This window comes from Calidris pugnax, unplaced genomic scaffold, assembly GCF_001431845.1.
Source record: "Calidris pugnax isolate Ruff unplaced genomic scaffold, ASM143184v1 scaffold69, whole genome shotgun sequence".
In the NCBI taxonomy this organism is placed as follows: Eukaryota; Metazoa; Chordata; class Aves; order Charadriiformes; family Scolopacidae; genus Calidris; species Calidris pugnax.
The window spans coordinates 3,770,285-3,787,868 of NW_015090859.1; the positions used below are offsets into that span (position 1 = coordinate 3,770,285).

General features: G+C 35.2%; 1 protein-coding gene across 1 annotated transcript in view; it reads right to left on the reverse strand.

The window, feature by feature from the left end:
• Nucleotides 1–17,584, reverse strand: part of MYO16 (myosin XVI) — a 327,773-nt gene that overhangs the window by 153,716 nt on the left and 156,473 nt on the right. The gene's annotated exons all lie outside the window — the stretch shown is intronic.

Consider the following 17,584-nt stretch of genomic DNA (forward strand, 5'->3'; position numbering starts at 1 on the left):
TTTTTTTTTTTTTTTTTTTGTTTTGTTTTGCATGCCAGGTTTACATGTACTGGGAAGTAGGACAATGGTATATGCCATGACAGTATATTGTCCCAATTCAGCAAAACATTTATGTGTCACTAACTTCAAACCCATGCTTCTAAGCATAATACTAAGCTGAATCTTAGTATTGTAATAAATGTTAACATGAAGCATAACTTGAAGTTATAGGTTGACAGCCTATGTTGAGCTTTGATTCACTATGAGAGAAAGGCAGATGAGATGTTTAAGCTAGACAGAAGGTGATATGCAGTACTAGAGACCAAGACTTCAAGCTGCCCTAAGCATTGCCTACATAATTTCTAGGCATATTACCTTATTATACATTTCCTTCTACACAATACAATGCGGTATTACACAAAGATTCCTAACTATGCCTATATGACCTAGGTGTAGTATAGAAAGCATAACAAGCAAGGCTAATTATCCTAAACGGACCACTGCCCCAACACACTCTCTGCTACACTCCACAATGAGCCACACAGACTTTTACCTTTTGCCTCTACCTGCCTTCATATAAAGTCTAAAACAAAGCCAGTTTTAATTGGACTTTTCTTATTAAAAAGTCTTCATTAATTGATGCTTTGTTGCTAGAAAATTCTCAAGAGAGCCAACGTCACAGGAGGATGAAGCAATATTTCATAATCAGGTTCCAGCTCTAACACAGTCAATACACATGTTGTAGGTGTCATTTAATGTGACATTGTATTAAGAAGCATGGATTAACAAGCTAAATCCCTTCCTTCCCCTTATTAGTGCTGCCCAATGAACCATATACCTGCACAATCATGTGAAAAGTGTGTGGCTTTTGCCTTTGCAGTCCCCGTCCCTCCTTCCCATTCATCTCAGGGTGGTGACCCTGATTAAGCGCAATGGTAATCACTGAAAATTCAACATCACCAGATAAGTTATTTTTTACTTTAAGCTAAGGTGGAAATTACAGTGTCTCAGATACACGCTAGTTCCAAACAAAATACAACCATTTGTAAACCAGTTTTCTTACCACCAGGTCAGTTTACTGTCCTCACATTGAATACTTGAAGCTTTTCTCTGAAATATAAAATTTTTTTCTAAAAGGTCAGCTATTCCTGTGACTACTTGCAAAATCCCAAGACTTAATTTAGGGATAACTAAACATCGAAATTAAGGACTGTTTTGCCAGACTGAGAATGAATGACTTAATAGCTTTACCTGTTTTTAAGAATATTTTAAAAACTGCAGGGATGAAGGATATTGAGTGTATAAAACCAAGGCATGACCTTTCAAAAACAAATTCCACTAATCTCTATTATATTTGCAAAGTCACAGAATAAGAAATTATAACAAACATTTTTATTTCTTTAGATCTCTCATGTGAATATGAGAGGACAATGTATTTTGTTCAGTGAGTAAAAGCTGCCTTGCACTTAGTACTGTTTGATATGTAAACAGGAATGAGATAAAGCAAAACAGTTGACATCAATGAAGTAAAAGACATTTACATAACATGATAACGAATAGCTTCTGGCTTTTTTCTCTGAGGAAAAAGGGGCATATTTTACTGCCTCTTTTTTTCCTTTGTCTCCAGCTTTTAAACCTGTTCCAATTTGAAAAAATTTTACATCCCTTGAACCATGTTACACTGTAGTACTGAGATGGAATTACTGCTAAGCATTTAAGTGCACAGATTTCTGGTCATGACTGGTGCAATAAAGCACCAAAACTGGCATTTCAAAAGTAAGAATAACTTTATTAATATAAAGAGGTAAAGTATTAGCATAATATTAATAAATTAAACACTACAGACAGATTTGGTGATATGCAGAACACAGCTCTTAAGATACGTCTTTGGTAAACTGGCTTCAGCACAGAAAGCATATATTAGCCTGTGTGTTGCTCAAAAATAGTTTTGCCTTGACATTTTCATAAGAATAAATTGCAAATAATTCTGTAAGTGTACCTGTATTATGAAGTACATAAATTTTTACAGACAGCGGATATACTCAAATGGAAAATGAAGAAATACAGCTTGGTCTTTATTCTCAAAATGCCAAATGTCTTCAGGCTACAACCAGGTACACTTCTCTTTTTAAAAAAAAAATTATTGATATTCCTGTGGAATAGGCTTAAATCAGAGACTCAAGCCTACTGTTCCTAAAATTATATAAAAATGTAAATCTAGGATAATTCCATTAAAGGAAAAATTGAACGCACAACAGGAGTGACTCAAAGTAGAATTTTTCATACCTCTGGTAACATTAAAAGAAATAATAAAGGCATATACCTTGTAGTACTATTTCTGTGACTCATATCATTCAGTACTGTATAGGGCAGAATCACTCGCGAGATTGTAATTCTGTGGACTATCACTTCATAAGCAAAATTTTGAAGTCAAAATAAGGACCATGATGATAAAAAAGTAGCAAATATTGAGCATTGCTGAACATGTAAAGAACATAAGTCAGTCTGCATGCAAGTGCAAACTCGTCCAATCCATGTCCTGAAATGTTTCAGAAATTGTGTTTGAACTTTGCTCCTACAACCAAGAGTAATTTCATATTTCTGTGTTCAGACTTACTTTGGCACTAGTTGCCAGGTAGATGTCATTAAGTTTATGAGCCTCAAGACATTCATCCACCAGCATTTGCTACTGTTAAAATGCTGATTCATTAAATAGAGCTTACTGGGTTAAAAGCCACAGTATCAGATCTAAACTTTAAAAAGTGCTTTGGGTACCTGCTTATAACTTTCAGCAGTACGCAGTTAAAATGTTGACAATAAGCTTCAAAATGTTTTCATATTACTGCTGATTGCAGAAATGGATCAGTTTCAGATCAGATGAATTACAAGAAGTCCTCTTCTTCCCATATATGCACGTATGGCCACTTGTATTCCAATAGGTGTACTAAACAATTCTGAATAGTAAGATCACTTTAAAGCCCTCTAACTTGGCCAAAAAAAATTAAGGCCCCCCCAAGTCACTAGTTACTCTAGTGACTTTTGAAATATTGGAAAATATACATTATTTACACAAGACTGAGACATTTTTAAGAAGGGTTAATATATTTAATAATCAATAACATTTATTTACCTATCACAGGCTAAGAAATCTGACACAATATATGACTATGAGTTGGTGCAGTATCTAACTTACCCACTTGTTCTACAAAGCAAGAATATTCTTTCTACTTAAATAAATGCATATGCGTTTATGTATGTTATTTACCAATCAACCAGCTACAATCATTACTGTCCACCCCCTTCACATAAGCAGAGGTTCCTGCTTTTCCCAGTCAGCAAGCCACACGATGCTGAACCCAGGGTACAGTTACGGAGAATTCAGGGCTGCTCTCCCATGCTCAGCAAGACCTCCCCTGCCTCAGGACCCATTTGTGTCTCAAGTGTGTTCCAGGACTGCCAAAAGTAGAAATAGGATGGATGCATGTGTGCATTTCTCTCACATCTTCTCAGCCCTCCCAGTAAAATCTCACAAATGAGCTGCTCTGACACAAAATCTCCCATGGTGTCTTCCATTGCCTCTCATAAGGCAGAAAGTACTAAAGACCCGTAAGCTGGATGCTCCACAAACCTGAAGTAGACTTCACAGATTGCACACTGAGAACTCAATTCAACGAAGACCTGCATTAAGCGCTGAAGTTACACTGACTTTATACTGTATGAAAGGAACTGGCCTTCCCTAATCAAGAGAAATTGCAGGTTAACTTCAGTACTTTCATGGTTTGTGCATCCAAACAGGACAAAGAGACTCCTCATTGAGTCTTATTGCTAAAATCCACACTGTGTTTACACAAAGGGATTTGCATTTTATGCAATTCAGATCTATAAGCAGGCTAGGTTTGTATCCAAATGCATTGTTTTCAAAATAAGTAAAATAAAATAAACACAGAAGAAAGATGATAAAAGAATAAATTATTCCTTAGAGTAGCCCTTTTTTTCCCCAAAGGTATATGGGAACCTAGAATGGGAAGAGATTGGAGAGGATTATGTTTAAATAACAGGCTCCAGAATAAACTACAGAACCTTAGAATTTGGTAAGATGTTTCCATTTGTTCCAGTTTTGACTTAAGTACTAAACCAGCTCCGTAACATACTCACTGAAGTTAAGTACATCATAGTATATATTTTATTAGATGCTGCTCCATTCCTCTTAATTGCTACCTGATTGAGGAGTCCTGTTTAAACAGGGAATTAGGTTTGGAAATACAGCAAATATACATAATGGAGATGAAAATACAGTAGGAAAGCAATCACTGAGAGCATGACGGAAATTGGACTGCAGGTACAAAAAAGTACAGATGCATCTCTAATAGTTAATCTGATTTCTCTAGCTGCACCTGAAACCAAAGACATTAGTTATACAGAAGCAAACACAAATAAATACCCAGAAATGTTAGGATAAAAATGTACAAACTCTTGCAGCAGTAGTTTTAACCCATGAGGAAAGTGATAGAAAATAAAGTGAACAATGATTTCAATAGGAAAACATATCAAAGAAGGGTCATATAGACTTTCTTTGTGTTTTATTCCTTACTGGAAAATTTTAATGACATAGGACAGTCTCCAATTGTTTTCCAACAAATTATTTCACTAAATTAATTATTTTTCTTTTTAATAGTATCTTTTTATTATTAGGTTTTACTGTGAAAAGCCACAGATTTTTTTCCACAAATGATTACTGTGTTCTTAGTCTTTGTGATCCTCATCTGGGATGAACAAAGCAGATCAGGAAGTTGGCGTCACTGTACTAGTGCCAAAATAAACACTGCAATTACTGTGTAAGTTGAATACTAAGCTGCAACACCATCTCAGTAAACTGATTTCTACCCATTTAATGATTTGGTTATGTTAAAATTTCATAAAGGTTAAAGCAGAAATAAGAAGGTGCCAGCATTTGTCATAAGCCAGAAGTTACACTTCTCTGCAATTATGGTTATAAATGCAGTTTGTTTGTCAAATGGTATTCCTACATTGTTTCAGTGCCCTTTCCCATCATTTTAGTCCGCAGAAAATTTCTACTAAGTTTTCATTTCTGAAGACTTTCTTGGTTTACATAGTTCTTTATGCAAACTGGATTTGTTCTAACAATTTTTCTCACCTGTATTTCTACTATGGAAGAAATGTTGAAACTTCAAATCAGATAAGCAAAGGCCTTATAAGCACAGACAGGTCACAGACCAAAATGGTGTGTTAGGAAGCACAGAACCTCATACACATTTCTTCCCCGAAACACTACGAGCTACTCCCCTTCAGCTCTCCCCATTGTGTCTCCTTGTCTGATCGGGAGTGATGTTTGCACAGATCTGATAAAAATACAGCTTTCCCTGGTTAGAAAGGCTAATATATGTATGAAAATTATTAAGCATCCCAAACCCCTCTGTACTATTTCACATCTGTTGGCTGCCAATCAAAGGTGACTTGAAACTATTGCAAATATACTTGAAAGTATTTTTGTTTACTTTTGAATATCAACCACTGAGTACATCAAGTTTCATATGATTTATATTGTACTGTACTAAGCTGCAGCAATAACAATTTGTGCCATGATTCCAAGAGATGTGTCATAAACTAACTGGAGACAAACAAGACCTATATGCAGAATAAAGAAGTTCCAATGATCATCTGGGGAATGGGTGATTCAGTACAAAATGTTCCTGCACTATTCTACCCAGCATTATATTGCCTAAAACAACTTGAGAAGCCAAGACTGATAGAGCTGCCATTTTTAGGAGCTGTATAAAACTCAGATCCTAACACCTTCTGGTATTAGTGCTCAATTAACATAAACAGAAGACTTTGGTTACTTGTAAGCTTTTAGACAAAAGCCCATTTGATTAGCTATATTTTAACTATATATTTTAACTGCAAAAAGTCCAAGTGCAAATCCAGCAGGAATCCAAAGAAACTGTGAATGGCACTAACCTGACACAATCAGGTTTAACCTCAGTGTAAGGGTCATTTTGAGTTATGATTAATGAACGAACCACAGGAAGAAAACTACACTACACTTTGGCTTAACCTTGCCTGACTTTCTCAGAGAGAGCTGGCCAGAGTAAACGTAAAGTTACGCCAGTGTAGTGAAAAATTCAAGCCAGCTCAGGGAGCTCAGTGAAGACCGTAAGTTCAAACAATGGTGAGAGGTATCGTCTCTCTTAGATCTCACATTAAGTTGAGATGAGCTGGGTTCAATGACTGGGGCTTCCGTATGCCAATATCAATTTCTTAAATGAGCCATTCCTGACTGGAAATTCATCTACAGTAATTGTATCAGGATGATTCTAAGAGTGACTTTTTGAAATATAAATTGCAGAACTATATTATCGCTCGAGATTTATGCAATGTAAGAGCTAAGTGGTTTCAGGAGCTGAATCCACTGAATCTCCCCCCACAAATGAGCCGATTAGCATCCTAGTAAAGTGCAGAGACATATTTTGTACTTAAACTAAAAGCCAAATGAGCTTCTCTAGCATTTTATAAGTGAGTAATCACATCTACTTTTAAGCTGGGGTTTCTACAGCAATCTCATCCCTTGGAGCTACATCCATTTTCAGTCTGACGTGAAATAGTGGTGGGCTGCCTAAACAGTCAGCAATTAATTTCTTGAACAGAGGACCAAATTTAACCTCAATATAGATATATCTCCCACAGATCTCTGGAGATTTATTTTTCCCAACAAAAGGTTGAACTTGGCCCAGAAACTTTAAGGTGTAAGATACTCACCAACATAATTCCCAACAAATTGGAAAGTCACCTGGTTCACGTGATATTTATTTTTGCATTTTCTTTCTCCATTTTAAGTAATTTATTCCAAATCAATTTCTATTCTATCTTTAGTTTTCTGTTAAAACTAAGACAGATATATGTCCTGTCTTCAGTAGATTCTGTAAATCCCGGTGCTCTTAATTATCAAGTTTGTTTCTTTCTCTTGGATTAAACAGATTTCATTTTCTTCCTGCCTCCTACACTTTATCTTTCATGCCACAGACAGATTTTTCTCCTCTTGTTTTCTGCATGTGCTTCTGTATTGTGCTTGCCCAAAAGGAGACAAGAAAGAAAAAGACTGTCTCAATGAAAGAGATTGCAAATGGTATCATGCCAAGTTAAACGAAGTAAATGCAAGTTTGTGGATTAAAATTGAACATGCAGAAGTAAACTGATGAGAGCTACAAAAAGGCAAAAGACAAAGTGGATTTGTATACTCTGATGTTATTTTTTCAGTTCTTAACTGCTCATCGGCACTAAGAGGATGTAAAATACCAGATTACCAGACATCTGAGTTCCTTTAGGACAATTCAGAAATACAAGGAGTGCCTTTGCTTTACCATACCACTGTAAACAGACAGTTTATTCCTGAAAAAACATCTCATTTGTTTATTTACACATAGTTAGTTCTACACCTTTGGCTTATTGGAATTATGATGGAGAGAAAAACAGCTGTTGAAAAGAGGTAATCATAATGAATTATTTCTTTATTTCTGAGAATTTGCCAATGGAGTGCTGTACATCCTCTGTCACTATTCAATCAATATGTATGAAGAATGATAAAATGAAGAGGCAATCGTTAACATCAACTGAAAGAAAATACCCAAAGGAATATGAGTTTCAGACTTACACTCTCAAACAAAGCAGAATTTCTGTAGCATTTATTCTGAAAGCCAGACAAGTAACAAGTCCACTTGGGGCCTAAGACAAAGACGCTGAGCTCAGTCTCAGACTTATTTTACTATCTCCACTTTGTTAAATAAAAAATATTCTTGAATTTCATGTAAACTAATGATTATTAAACATAACTGAAGCTATATTTTCTTCAAGGATCCTTTGGGAATAGAGCAGTAATGTCAAAAGCAGCTAATGTTGAAACTGGAATCAATAAATTAAACATCAAAATCCAAAGCTAAGGTACCACTGCTTTCAAGTAGAAAAATACTGTTTTAGATATCTTGACATGTAATTAGAATGCAAGTGTGCAGGTGTGTATGTAACTAACCCTGAATTCAGGATGAACCACTCAAAACAACTGCACAGCCATATGCTCAAAACAAGTATTGTGAAATAAAGTTAATAACATAGAGGTATACTTTATGCATGAGGTGTAGGTATCTGTAAATAGAAAAATAACCACTTAATTTGCAAAATAAAGCAGATGACACCAATGAATATTTCAGTTTTGTTTTGAAAACCTAAGCTGTGATCCTGATTATATCTTCTGTAATTGCATTGTTAACCTCCTAGTAATGTACCTTGTAGGACACAAGTGTCCACAAACATCTCACAGAAAAAGGGGGTTTAAGACAGAGAAAACGTAGTCAATTTTCAGAAAGATATTGTATAATATTAACTTTATTGCCAACACTATTCTAAGCTATTTCCTGAATATTAAGGTGCACATGATGATCTTATGGAGGAAGTTTTCGTCTACATGATCCAGTCATCATACCTGCCCCAATAAAAAACACTGAAAAAATTCTTAGCTTCTCGAAACTAATAGACTGCTTAGAGTTCCACCTAATTTTCATTAAAATATGAGAGCATAATCCTAAAAAAAGAGATACTAAACCTAAATTATGAGAGACTTTGTCTAAAAGTTTAGCTGAACAGAATTGAAGTACATGAAATAGAAAAATGAGATGAATAAGACGAGAGAGTAAAGCTTTTAAAAAATCAATATTGGATGCAAAAAAATCCCAAACTTAGTTACACTTTGTTGTATTTCAGATCTCAGATATATCTGAAAACATGTATTGTAACATGTTACACTAAAAGTAGGTAAAATCAGTTCTGTTTAATAAATATCACTTTAAAACATGAAGATGTATCTTAATACAACATTTATTTTTTTTTCTGGTGTCCATCCTCAACAAAACTGATTATGATTATTTCTATCCAGCAAAACAAATCACATACATCAGCCATTTACTGGTGTCGCCTCTCACCCCTTCCTTCTTTGAAGTGTTAAGAACAACACTGATGCCTGAAGACCATGCTCCAAGAAATTAACCGAGCCTGAATTTCAAAGAATAGGATAAGAAAATGAGATCTAAGGAAAAGAAAATGTTCCTTTTGGTTCAACCCGTTCATTTCTAGGGAGGAAAAAATGTAAAACCATTTTAATAATCTCATGAACTCTATTTACTCAGAAAACCTGCATGAATAAGGAATACAAAGGAAAATTAAAAACAGTAAGAGTACTGGAGTAAGACTGTTACCAGTTGAAATAAAAGGAAAGTGGAGGCTGAAGTTTTAAGACGGCAGGGAAAAATACAATAAAGTGAACAATGGGAAACAATATTTTGCTGGAATATATGTATGTTATACACACTATAAAGAAGATTCAACCTCAAAAAAAAAAAAAAGTGAAAAATTCAAACATCAGTAAATATGGGATAAACAGGAAAAGAATAAATGGTATGCAGCAGAAGTAAACAAAACAAAAGCAAAAGACAACAGAGAAAATTTAGACAATTCTTTTGATGTTGAACTTATTCCAGGTTACATATATGTAAAAGTCACTGAAACAAATTTAAACCTGCTCCAGAATCTCAGATAAATATATCTGCTTCTCCTTTTCCCATTACCTTTCTAGTAACATGCCGGTGTAGTTCAGCTGTCAGACCTCACTGGAATCTAAATAAATGAAATTGCCTTGTTTCATTCAGAATCTACAGATCTTGTCCTTAAAATAGTACTACTGGTTGCGAATCAGATTTTCACAGTAGTACTGTATGAGGATAGCTAAGAAACAAATGTTCACAGTAGAAGTTTTTCACTAGACAGCTGAGATATAAGTAAATCATATCAGGAAGATCTACACTGATAGAAGTGTAGAATTTTTATATTATTTGCCACCACATAGTTTAAAAACAAAAAAAAAGCCAAACCAAAAAAGAACTACTTTCACCTTTTTCTAGGGCTTCATCTATCCATACTCTCCCATTGTACTGAAACGAATTCCATCAAAATTAACTGAGATTTAACTCCCTCAGTTTTTGAAATCTGTGTTTGAAACTGCATCTTCACATTACCCCATTATTTAGAAAGTCTGCAAAGCACGCTTGAAAAGTCTTTATGCCTCAATGGTCCTTCGCTGTTCTAGGCATACGTTACGTGCTTTTACGTGCATAGCTTGCACATAACACTGCACTGCCTTAGAAGTGTTAATGTATTTAAAATGCAAACTTTTCAGAGAAAAGGACTGCACTCCATTTAATCAAGTTAGGACAGGAAAAATTGTACAGTGGCAAAAAAAATACAGATTTACTTGTTCAACCAGAATTTGAATGCTAGTTTCCAATTTAGACCTTTGCAAGAGAAGAGAGAACATGGAAAAATCAGAGAAATGGAAGAAAAAGTTGAGTATAAATACATTTGGTATGTGTATATATGTGCATGCACACATAAATTCAAGGTATATTACTTTGAGACATCTGAGATATAAGAAAGCTTTTGAACTTATAAGAAATATTTTCAAAAATTCTAATGACTTCAGAAAGTGTCTCATACAATCTTATTTCACAATAATCTAATCTTCACCGCTAAACCCCTCATCTGTTATGCAAAATGTTTACAAACAGGAAAAAGAAAAAAAAAAAAGGCAATTGCATTAGGTATGAAATGAAATTGAATGTAGCTTGGCTACCCGAAGACAGATTTTTTTCTCAGAAGACTTTTTCTCAGAGTGGTCCAGAGTTAATTCTGGCAAGGTAAAACTTTTTCTAGAATAATCACAGTATAACAATTTGAAAATTAACTTTCTACTCAGCATTCATTACAAAAGTATGTTGCAGTAGGATAACCGCAAGATGATAAATTTCAAACATTGCCTTTGAGAATCACCAATACATAGTCATCCAGTCTCTAAAATTCCTTATCACTCAAAAAATATCAAGTGCACTTCTAATTTTTGAAGGTCTTGGTTTGTGTGTTAGTAGAGTGATCAATGCTCAGTATAGGAAAATGAACATAAAGAAAGCAGAAATGAATGATAAGTTACCTGTATGATTTAATGCAAGATAAAAAATAGGTTTGGAAAGGAAAAGGAAGTGGGAGACTGATTCAGGTTTTTCTTCTTCACCCACATCTTTACTGAAAACTTAAATGCCAAAAGATCCACGGCAAAAAAAGCTTAGGGTGACACACAAACTATGAATTGAATCATTAGCTTAATTGTTGTCAGAAGAGTTACCATGTACTGAAAGTGTTAGTTAAGTACAAGTTTACAGGCAATAGGCTAAAGAAAAGACACATATCGAAGAAAATATGCTTATGCAAAGGAGAACAATTAATAGAGAACGTTGAAGATTTAGCTGGTTTTTTTTGATAATGTGGCAAAAAAAAAATAGATATTCATTAACTCTCATTAAAATTTGATGAAAGATCTTTTATGATTCTGCAGGGGTTTTGAATGCCCTGTGCTCTCTCAAGGGTTTAGCTGCTTGGGCTGTGCAAGAAGCCTTTTTAGGACACACACACCCCCCACCCCCCCACCACCTTGGCTCAGAATCAGCTTTTGAGCTCAAGTGTTGGGCCTTGTTGCTGGCCTGATAAGGGTCAGATGCTCCTGTGCCCAGCCATAGATCCCCTTGATCCCTACCTGTGGGCTTATATCCTGGCCTGGTCTCTGTCCCTATCCTCACGGGCCTGCTCAGCTCTCTGAGTAGTGTCTCACCCCACTCATCATCCCTGGACCCGCTGAGTGCAGCATGTGTCCCAGCTCCTCTCTGGCCATGACACAGAATTACTTACATCCTGGAAAAGGCACTGAAAACTCACAACTCAAAGGAGGTTTAGCAAAACTGTCACTAGCACTAGAGAATCATTTCAAGGTTCAAAAAGTCTCACCTAGTATGATTTCCCTGGATGTGCATGAGAAGAGATAATGTTTAAAGAAAAGTAGAAGTGATAGGCTGCTAGGATTTGCACAGAAGAATTAGGAAGGGCTTTTGGCCAAGCAGAACTAGAAGGACTTGACCCTCCTGGCCATTCAGCTGCAGGGACGGTAAGCTTATCACAGCTTTTTTCCTCCTCCTCTGCCAATACCTCCCACAATGGAAAAGTGAAACACAGCTGAGGAACCTCTGAGTCTGATCTTTACCCTCCACCTAAATTTAAATACAATGAATGCCACTTTCCTGATTGCCTGGAGCTTTATTCTGTCAGCAGAATTTTAAAACAAAGTTGATCCTCAACAATGAAATTCATTGAGCCTCAATATGAGACTTTATTGGGGTGAGACTGAGAATTTTGGTACAACTAACTTATGCTGAGATTCAGCACACAAAGTCTAATAGCAATTTGGTAAAGTGATGTAACTTGGCACTTCATATAGAAATTGTTATTCCAGCAGGATTACCACCCATGGGAAAATCTGATGTAACCCTTCCTGATTTAGTTATTTCATTCATAGTATTTAGATCCAACCAATTTTGTAAGACAGATCTACCACTTGTTTGGATTTCCCACTAGTCATCAGACACAGGTATCAGCAACAGGTAATTTGTGAAGCAAAGAGAACAAAATGGTATTGTGTAACCACCTCTGTGAATTTTTATGGACACAGCTGGTCTATGTGGGTACTGAAAGTTTAAATCAAAGGGAGTATCTATGAGGAAAAAAGTGATCATCAGGCTTGAATACAAGGAAAGAGTATGGAATATCAGAGAACTGGAACATCCCTAAAATACCTAATTTTCCAGTTATGTGGGACTAATTAATAAAAAAATTTCCTCTATGAATTAACCATGTATCATTAGGCTGCCACAGCTACATTTGTAGACAAACGGCACAGATATGGAAAACTGTTTTTTTCAAGAATGATTTCTTTTTGTTGCATTTTAAATGAGAAAATAATCAAATGATCGGAAAGAAAAATGGCATCCAAAGAACAAAGGAAAGAAAAGAAAGATAGAAGGCATGAAAACATACAATATCTTCCTGGCTTTATACCTATAGCAGCTAGAAAATGAAGACATTGCCTCCTAAGTATGTTGAATTAGGGAAAGTCGGAGTAAGTGGTCACTCACAATCGTGACAATTCTCATCTTGAGCTCTTTTGTGCGAGAGGGAGCGGGGATCAATATGGATAATGCTAGAATGATCACCATTTTCCACAAATTGTTTTAGTGCTTGTTAGAAAAGATGATGACTGGAAGCGCATTAAAAAAATCAGACATAAGGCTTTGTACGTAATGCTTCTTAAAAATGTCTACTGGGATCTTATCTATACCGTTTACTTTCCCTCACTGTAATCTCTAAGCCCCTTTTGAAGATCATCCTTATTCTTCAGAGTTGAGAATGTTTTCTTCAATGATCTAGCAAAGAGCTTTTGATCAGTTTAGATTTTATTGAGAAATTTGATCACTAAAATTACTACTTTATACATTAAATTAATAGAAAGTTTTCTTATGGACAGTGAAGAGGGCACCTGCACTGAAAAACTGTAAAAGAAGATACCCCAGTTGTGTGAACTGATGTACAGCTATCATTGCAGAAGAGTTTCACTGCTTTTTAAGGTGTGAGAGAAATAATACAGGCAGAGAGTGCACACACTGCAGTGCACACCACTATTCTATGGGAGAAAGTTTTGCACATCTGGGAACAGAAGTCTGAAAATATAAACACAAAATGCACCCCCTGACCCTATGATTGTGCATATTAACATTTTCCCTGGCTTAAAGCTGATACAAGCAGTATATTTCAAGGTATAAATGTTGACTGACAAAGATCTGACATTACAAGGGAAGACTAAAAAGTGCCTGTCAGAGTCACTTTACAATACTGAGAGCTCTGTATCAAGTTTGCCTATGCTACTGGAAGCCATAACAGTACAATCAATTAGAACTAGCAACTTTGTTTAAACTGAAAAAGGTGACATCAAGTTGAACAGCTGCCAAACTCACCATCGTTTCTGAAATAATTTCCATAGTTAAGCATCCTTAAGCTATGTTTCTAATATACATATACAAATGTAATGATATGATTTTTAATGACAGTAGGTTTGAGTATCTTACACACACCTATTACACAAAGACATTCTCATATTGTTATATATACTGTAGCTTTGGAATGTCAATGATAATATGAAGCAATTGGCCCACGATAATAATAGCAGGTCTTTTCACCTTTTTTCTGTAAGATATTTCCCACATTTTTTCTTTCCTAAGTTTGTGATCTCTCCTTTTAGTATCCTTTCTTTACCAGAGTTGAAGATCACTAGCACCACTAGCACCCCTCTTCTTTGCTCTCTGTTTCACTCTGGTTGCACGATTTATCACCAAGGTAGTACCTACTGTAACTATGAGACTAAATGTGCTAGAAAAGCTAATACGTACTCTTAGTATGAGGCTAAACCAATGCTTGCAGTAACAGACCGTATCAGCACCCACAAAAAAAAAAAAAAAAAGAAACAAAAGAACACAAAAATAATAGCAGGTCTTTTCACCTTTTTTCTGTAAGATATTTCCCACATTTTTTCTTTCCTAAGTTTGTGATCTCTCCTTTTAGTATCCTTTCTTTACCAGAGTTGAAGATCACTAGCACCACTAGCACCCCTCTTCTTTGCTCTCTGTTTCACTCTGGTTGCACGATTTATCACCAAGGTAGTACCTACTGTAACTATGAGACTAAATGTGCTAGAAAAGCTAATACGTACTCTTAGTATGAGGCTAAACCAATGCTTGCAGTAACAGACCGTATCAGCACCCACAAAAAAAAAAAAAAAGAGCAAGTCAAGAGCAAAATGAGAATATAACTTCACATCTCTAATCTCACTGTATTACATGTCACCATCAAGATAAACAAATATAAACACACCAGGTTAACAGAAATTTGGGAAATTTCAATCAAGAATCTGCTAATAAAAACCAGCTTCTGAATGTAATGAATACCCGGGAGTAGTTGTCAATCAAAAAGCCTGACTTGCCCTTTTGAAACTGTCTCTCCGTTTGTGACACGCTCCCCCTGCTAAATCTTGAAAAATGATCTTACCTTGCAGGAATTGCTTCTGTCTTTATCCATCATGACCCACATGTATATACGATGGGATGGATTCAGATCCCTCCCTACATAGATTTAGATGTCTTGCTACTTTAGGATTCTAGTTGAATATTGGTTCAAAAGAAGCTGTCCAGCTATTTGTCTTCATATGATGCTTTAGCAGTCGTAACACTTGTAAGAACGTACATTTATGATTCTGAGCTAAAGCTCCCTCTCAGGACGGCACCAAACACCACAGAATTACAACCTAAGAAGTCCATCCACACATTGGGGTAAAACCCCAGCCCTACCGAAACTCTCAGTGACTCCAAAGGGGAGGGATTTTCCCTTATTTACATTAACTCTTAATCCAGGATTATATACTGCTTAATACATGAACTACCCCTCACCTTTTACAGCACCAAGTCTAACAGTAACTACTATTGAGAATCCTACTTTGACTGACTTTTATTTAAAATGAGAATAAAAGCCCAATACTATGTCTCATTTCTCATATTTAAATGGCTTAAGCAAACAATGAAAAAATAGGGGTATCTTGTGATCTTAACAGCCACTATTTACTAAAATTGTTCAATCTTCTACATAAAGGTGTAACATTAAATGGCACAAAGAGGAACAGAAAAATTATCAAAAAAACAGTTGGGCATGAACCACCTGTAGTTTCAAAAGGGCTGTTATCTAATTAAATTTACTATTAGAGTCAAGATTACACTTGCTTAAAGAAAACATGACAAATTCACTCATTGATGTTACCAGAAAGATATGATCTCATCTAAATTTGACTAAGCCAGAAATAATTAATTTATAACAGAGGCCAAATCCTGCCTTCCTGATTCATGTATGAGTTTGATGCAGTAAAAATTCACCCCTTGTTTAACTCTATCAACCAAGAAAGATCTGGCCCACTGAACTACTACAGTCAAGAGTTTAAGGTAAGAAATATTTGGCTCAAACACTCTCTCAATAATGCAAGATAAAATCTACTCTATGTAGCCAAAGCAAAGCTTTATTGATAAAAGCAGCTTTATGCAAATGTTCAGCTATAAATTACTTCTAAAGAGTTGGCACTGCAATGTTCAGACATCTATTTAAAAATACTATTTGTTCTTTTTGGATGCTTATCAGGTATCTTATCAGATAAAGCTTTGTTCATGTGAATCTAATTATTCAGGTTTTTGCTAAGTTCTTTCCTGTTGGAACTTCTTGCAAAGTGACTTCAAACTGTTTCATTTTCTGAATAAACTGAGTGATTCCAAACAACTTTTGCTAGAATAGGAATAAATTAATGATCGGGAGCTCAGAATCCTTTTGGTCTACAAAGCCTTCAAAGGATTTCAAACACAGAATTTAACTCTTTCTCTCCCCCCACTTTGAAGTGAATAATTTTTAGTAAAGCAACTTAGCTTCAGGTTTCTTCAGAGCTAATGCATTACATTATTCTGTATAAAACCCAAAGTGCTAACAGCTTAAACATTACCAAGCAACAGTAGTATGAAGACTTGTGTTTAAGAAAAAAATCAGAATCAAGTAAGTTTTTTCTATAAAAATTAATGTAGTATTTTTCTATTTACAAATAGAAATCAAGGAATACTATTTTATTCAAGTACTGGCCAGAACAGAAGATAGAAAAGTTGAGAGAAAAATCCATGGGAAAAAGACTTAGATTTGAAAAACTCAAAACACTCATTTTACATCATTTGCATTACTATTGGTCTTTTTACAGTTACTCACTATAGTCATTATAACCTTAGCCAATTTAAGAGATGATCATTAATGCCAAATAGGATTCTCTCATTTCAGTGATACTTCTTAGGAAAGACTGAAGAAAGAAAGCCAAAATATTTAAATCAGGAATATGAAAAGAATCTAAATTAATACATTTTGAGATACTTCCCGATAAAGCAGAAACTTCCACTTATATTACAATTTTGGAGTGTATTCAGCCCTAGGAGTACATTCAGTCTTAAACGCACTACATTTAGGTATCTATATACAGATTTTTATATTTAAGCTTTTACTATTAAAGGGGATGTAGTCAGCAGTTTATGAAGCCACAAATGTGGTTCAGTTCACCCTGAAAGCACACATCTACATGTATCTCTATATAGAGCTGAGACTCAATCTCCTTTGATTGCAAATGGAAGCCAAGACAACAGCTCACGTGGAGACACACACGAAGACTTAATTTTAGGTGTTTGGTATTGAATCCTATCCTTGTTTTCAAATCAATCAAAACTCTGTTTTGGTTTTTCTTAATAACATGAAGTAAAGTAAATATCAAAATGAAAAAGGAGTTATCAGTTACAGAGAGTGGCATTTCATCAAAATCAAAATAGTCCATAGGAAAAGTCTAATTTTAATAAAACAATGTTTCCTGAAGACCAAACGTTTCATTAGGGAAAAAAAAAAAAGAGGAAAAAAAAAAAAAAGAACAGACCTATTCTAGTCCACAGAAAATAGAAAAATAGCTAAGAAGTTTCCTTCCTTTTTATCCTTTAAGGCAATAATCCTAACAGATATAATAGTCTGATCTTTTTAAGAGGGTGTACATGTACTC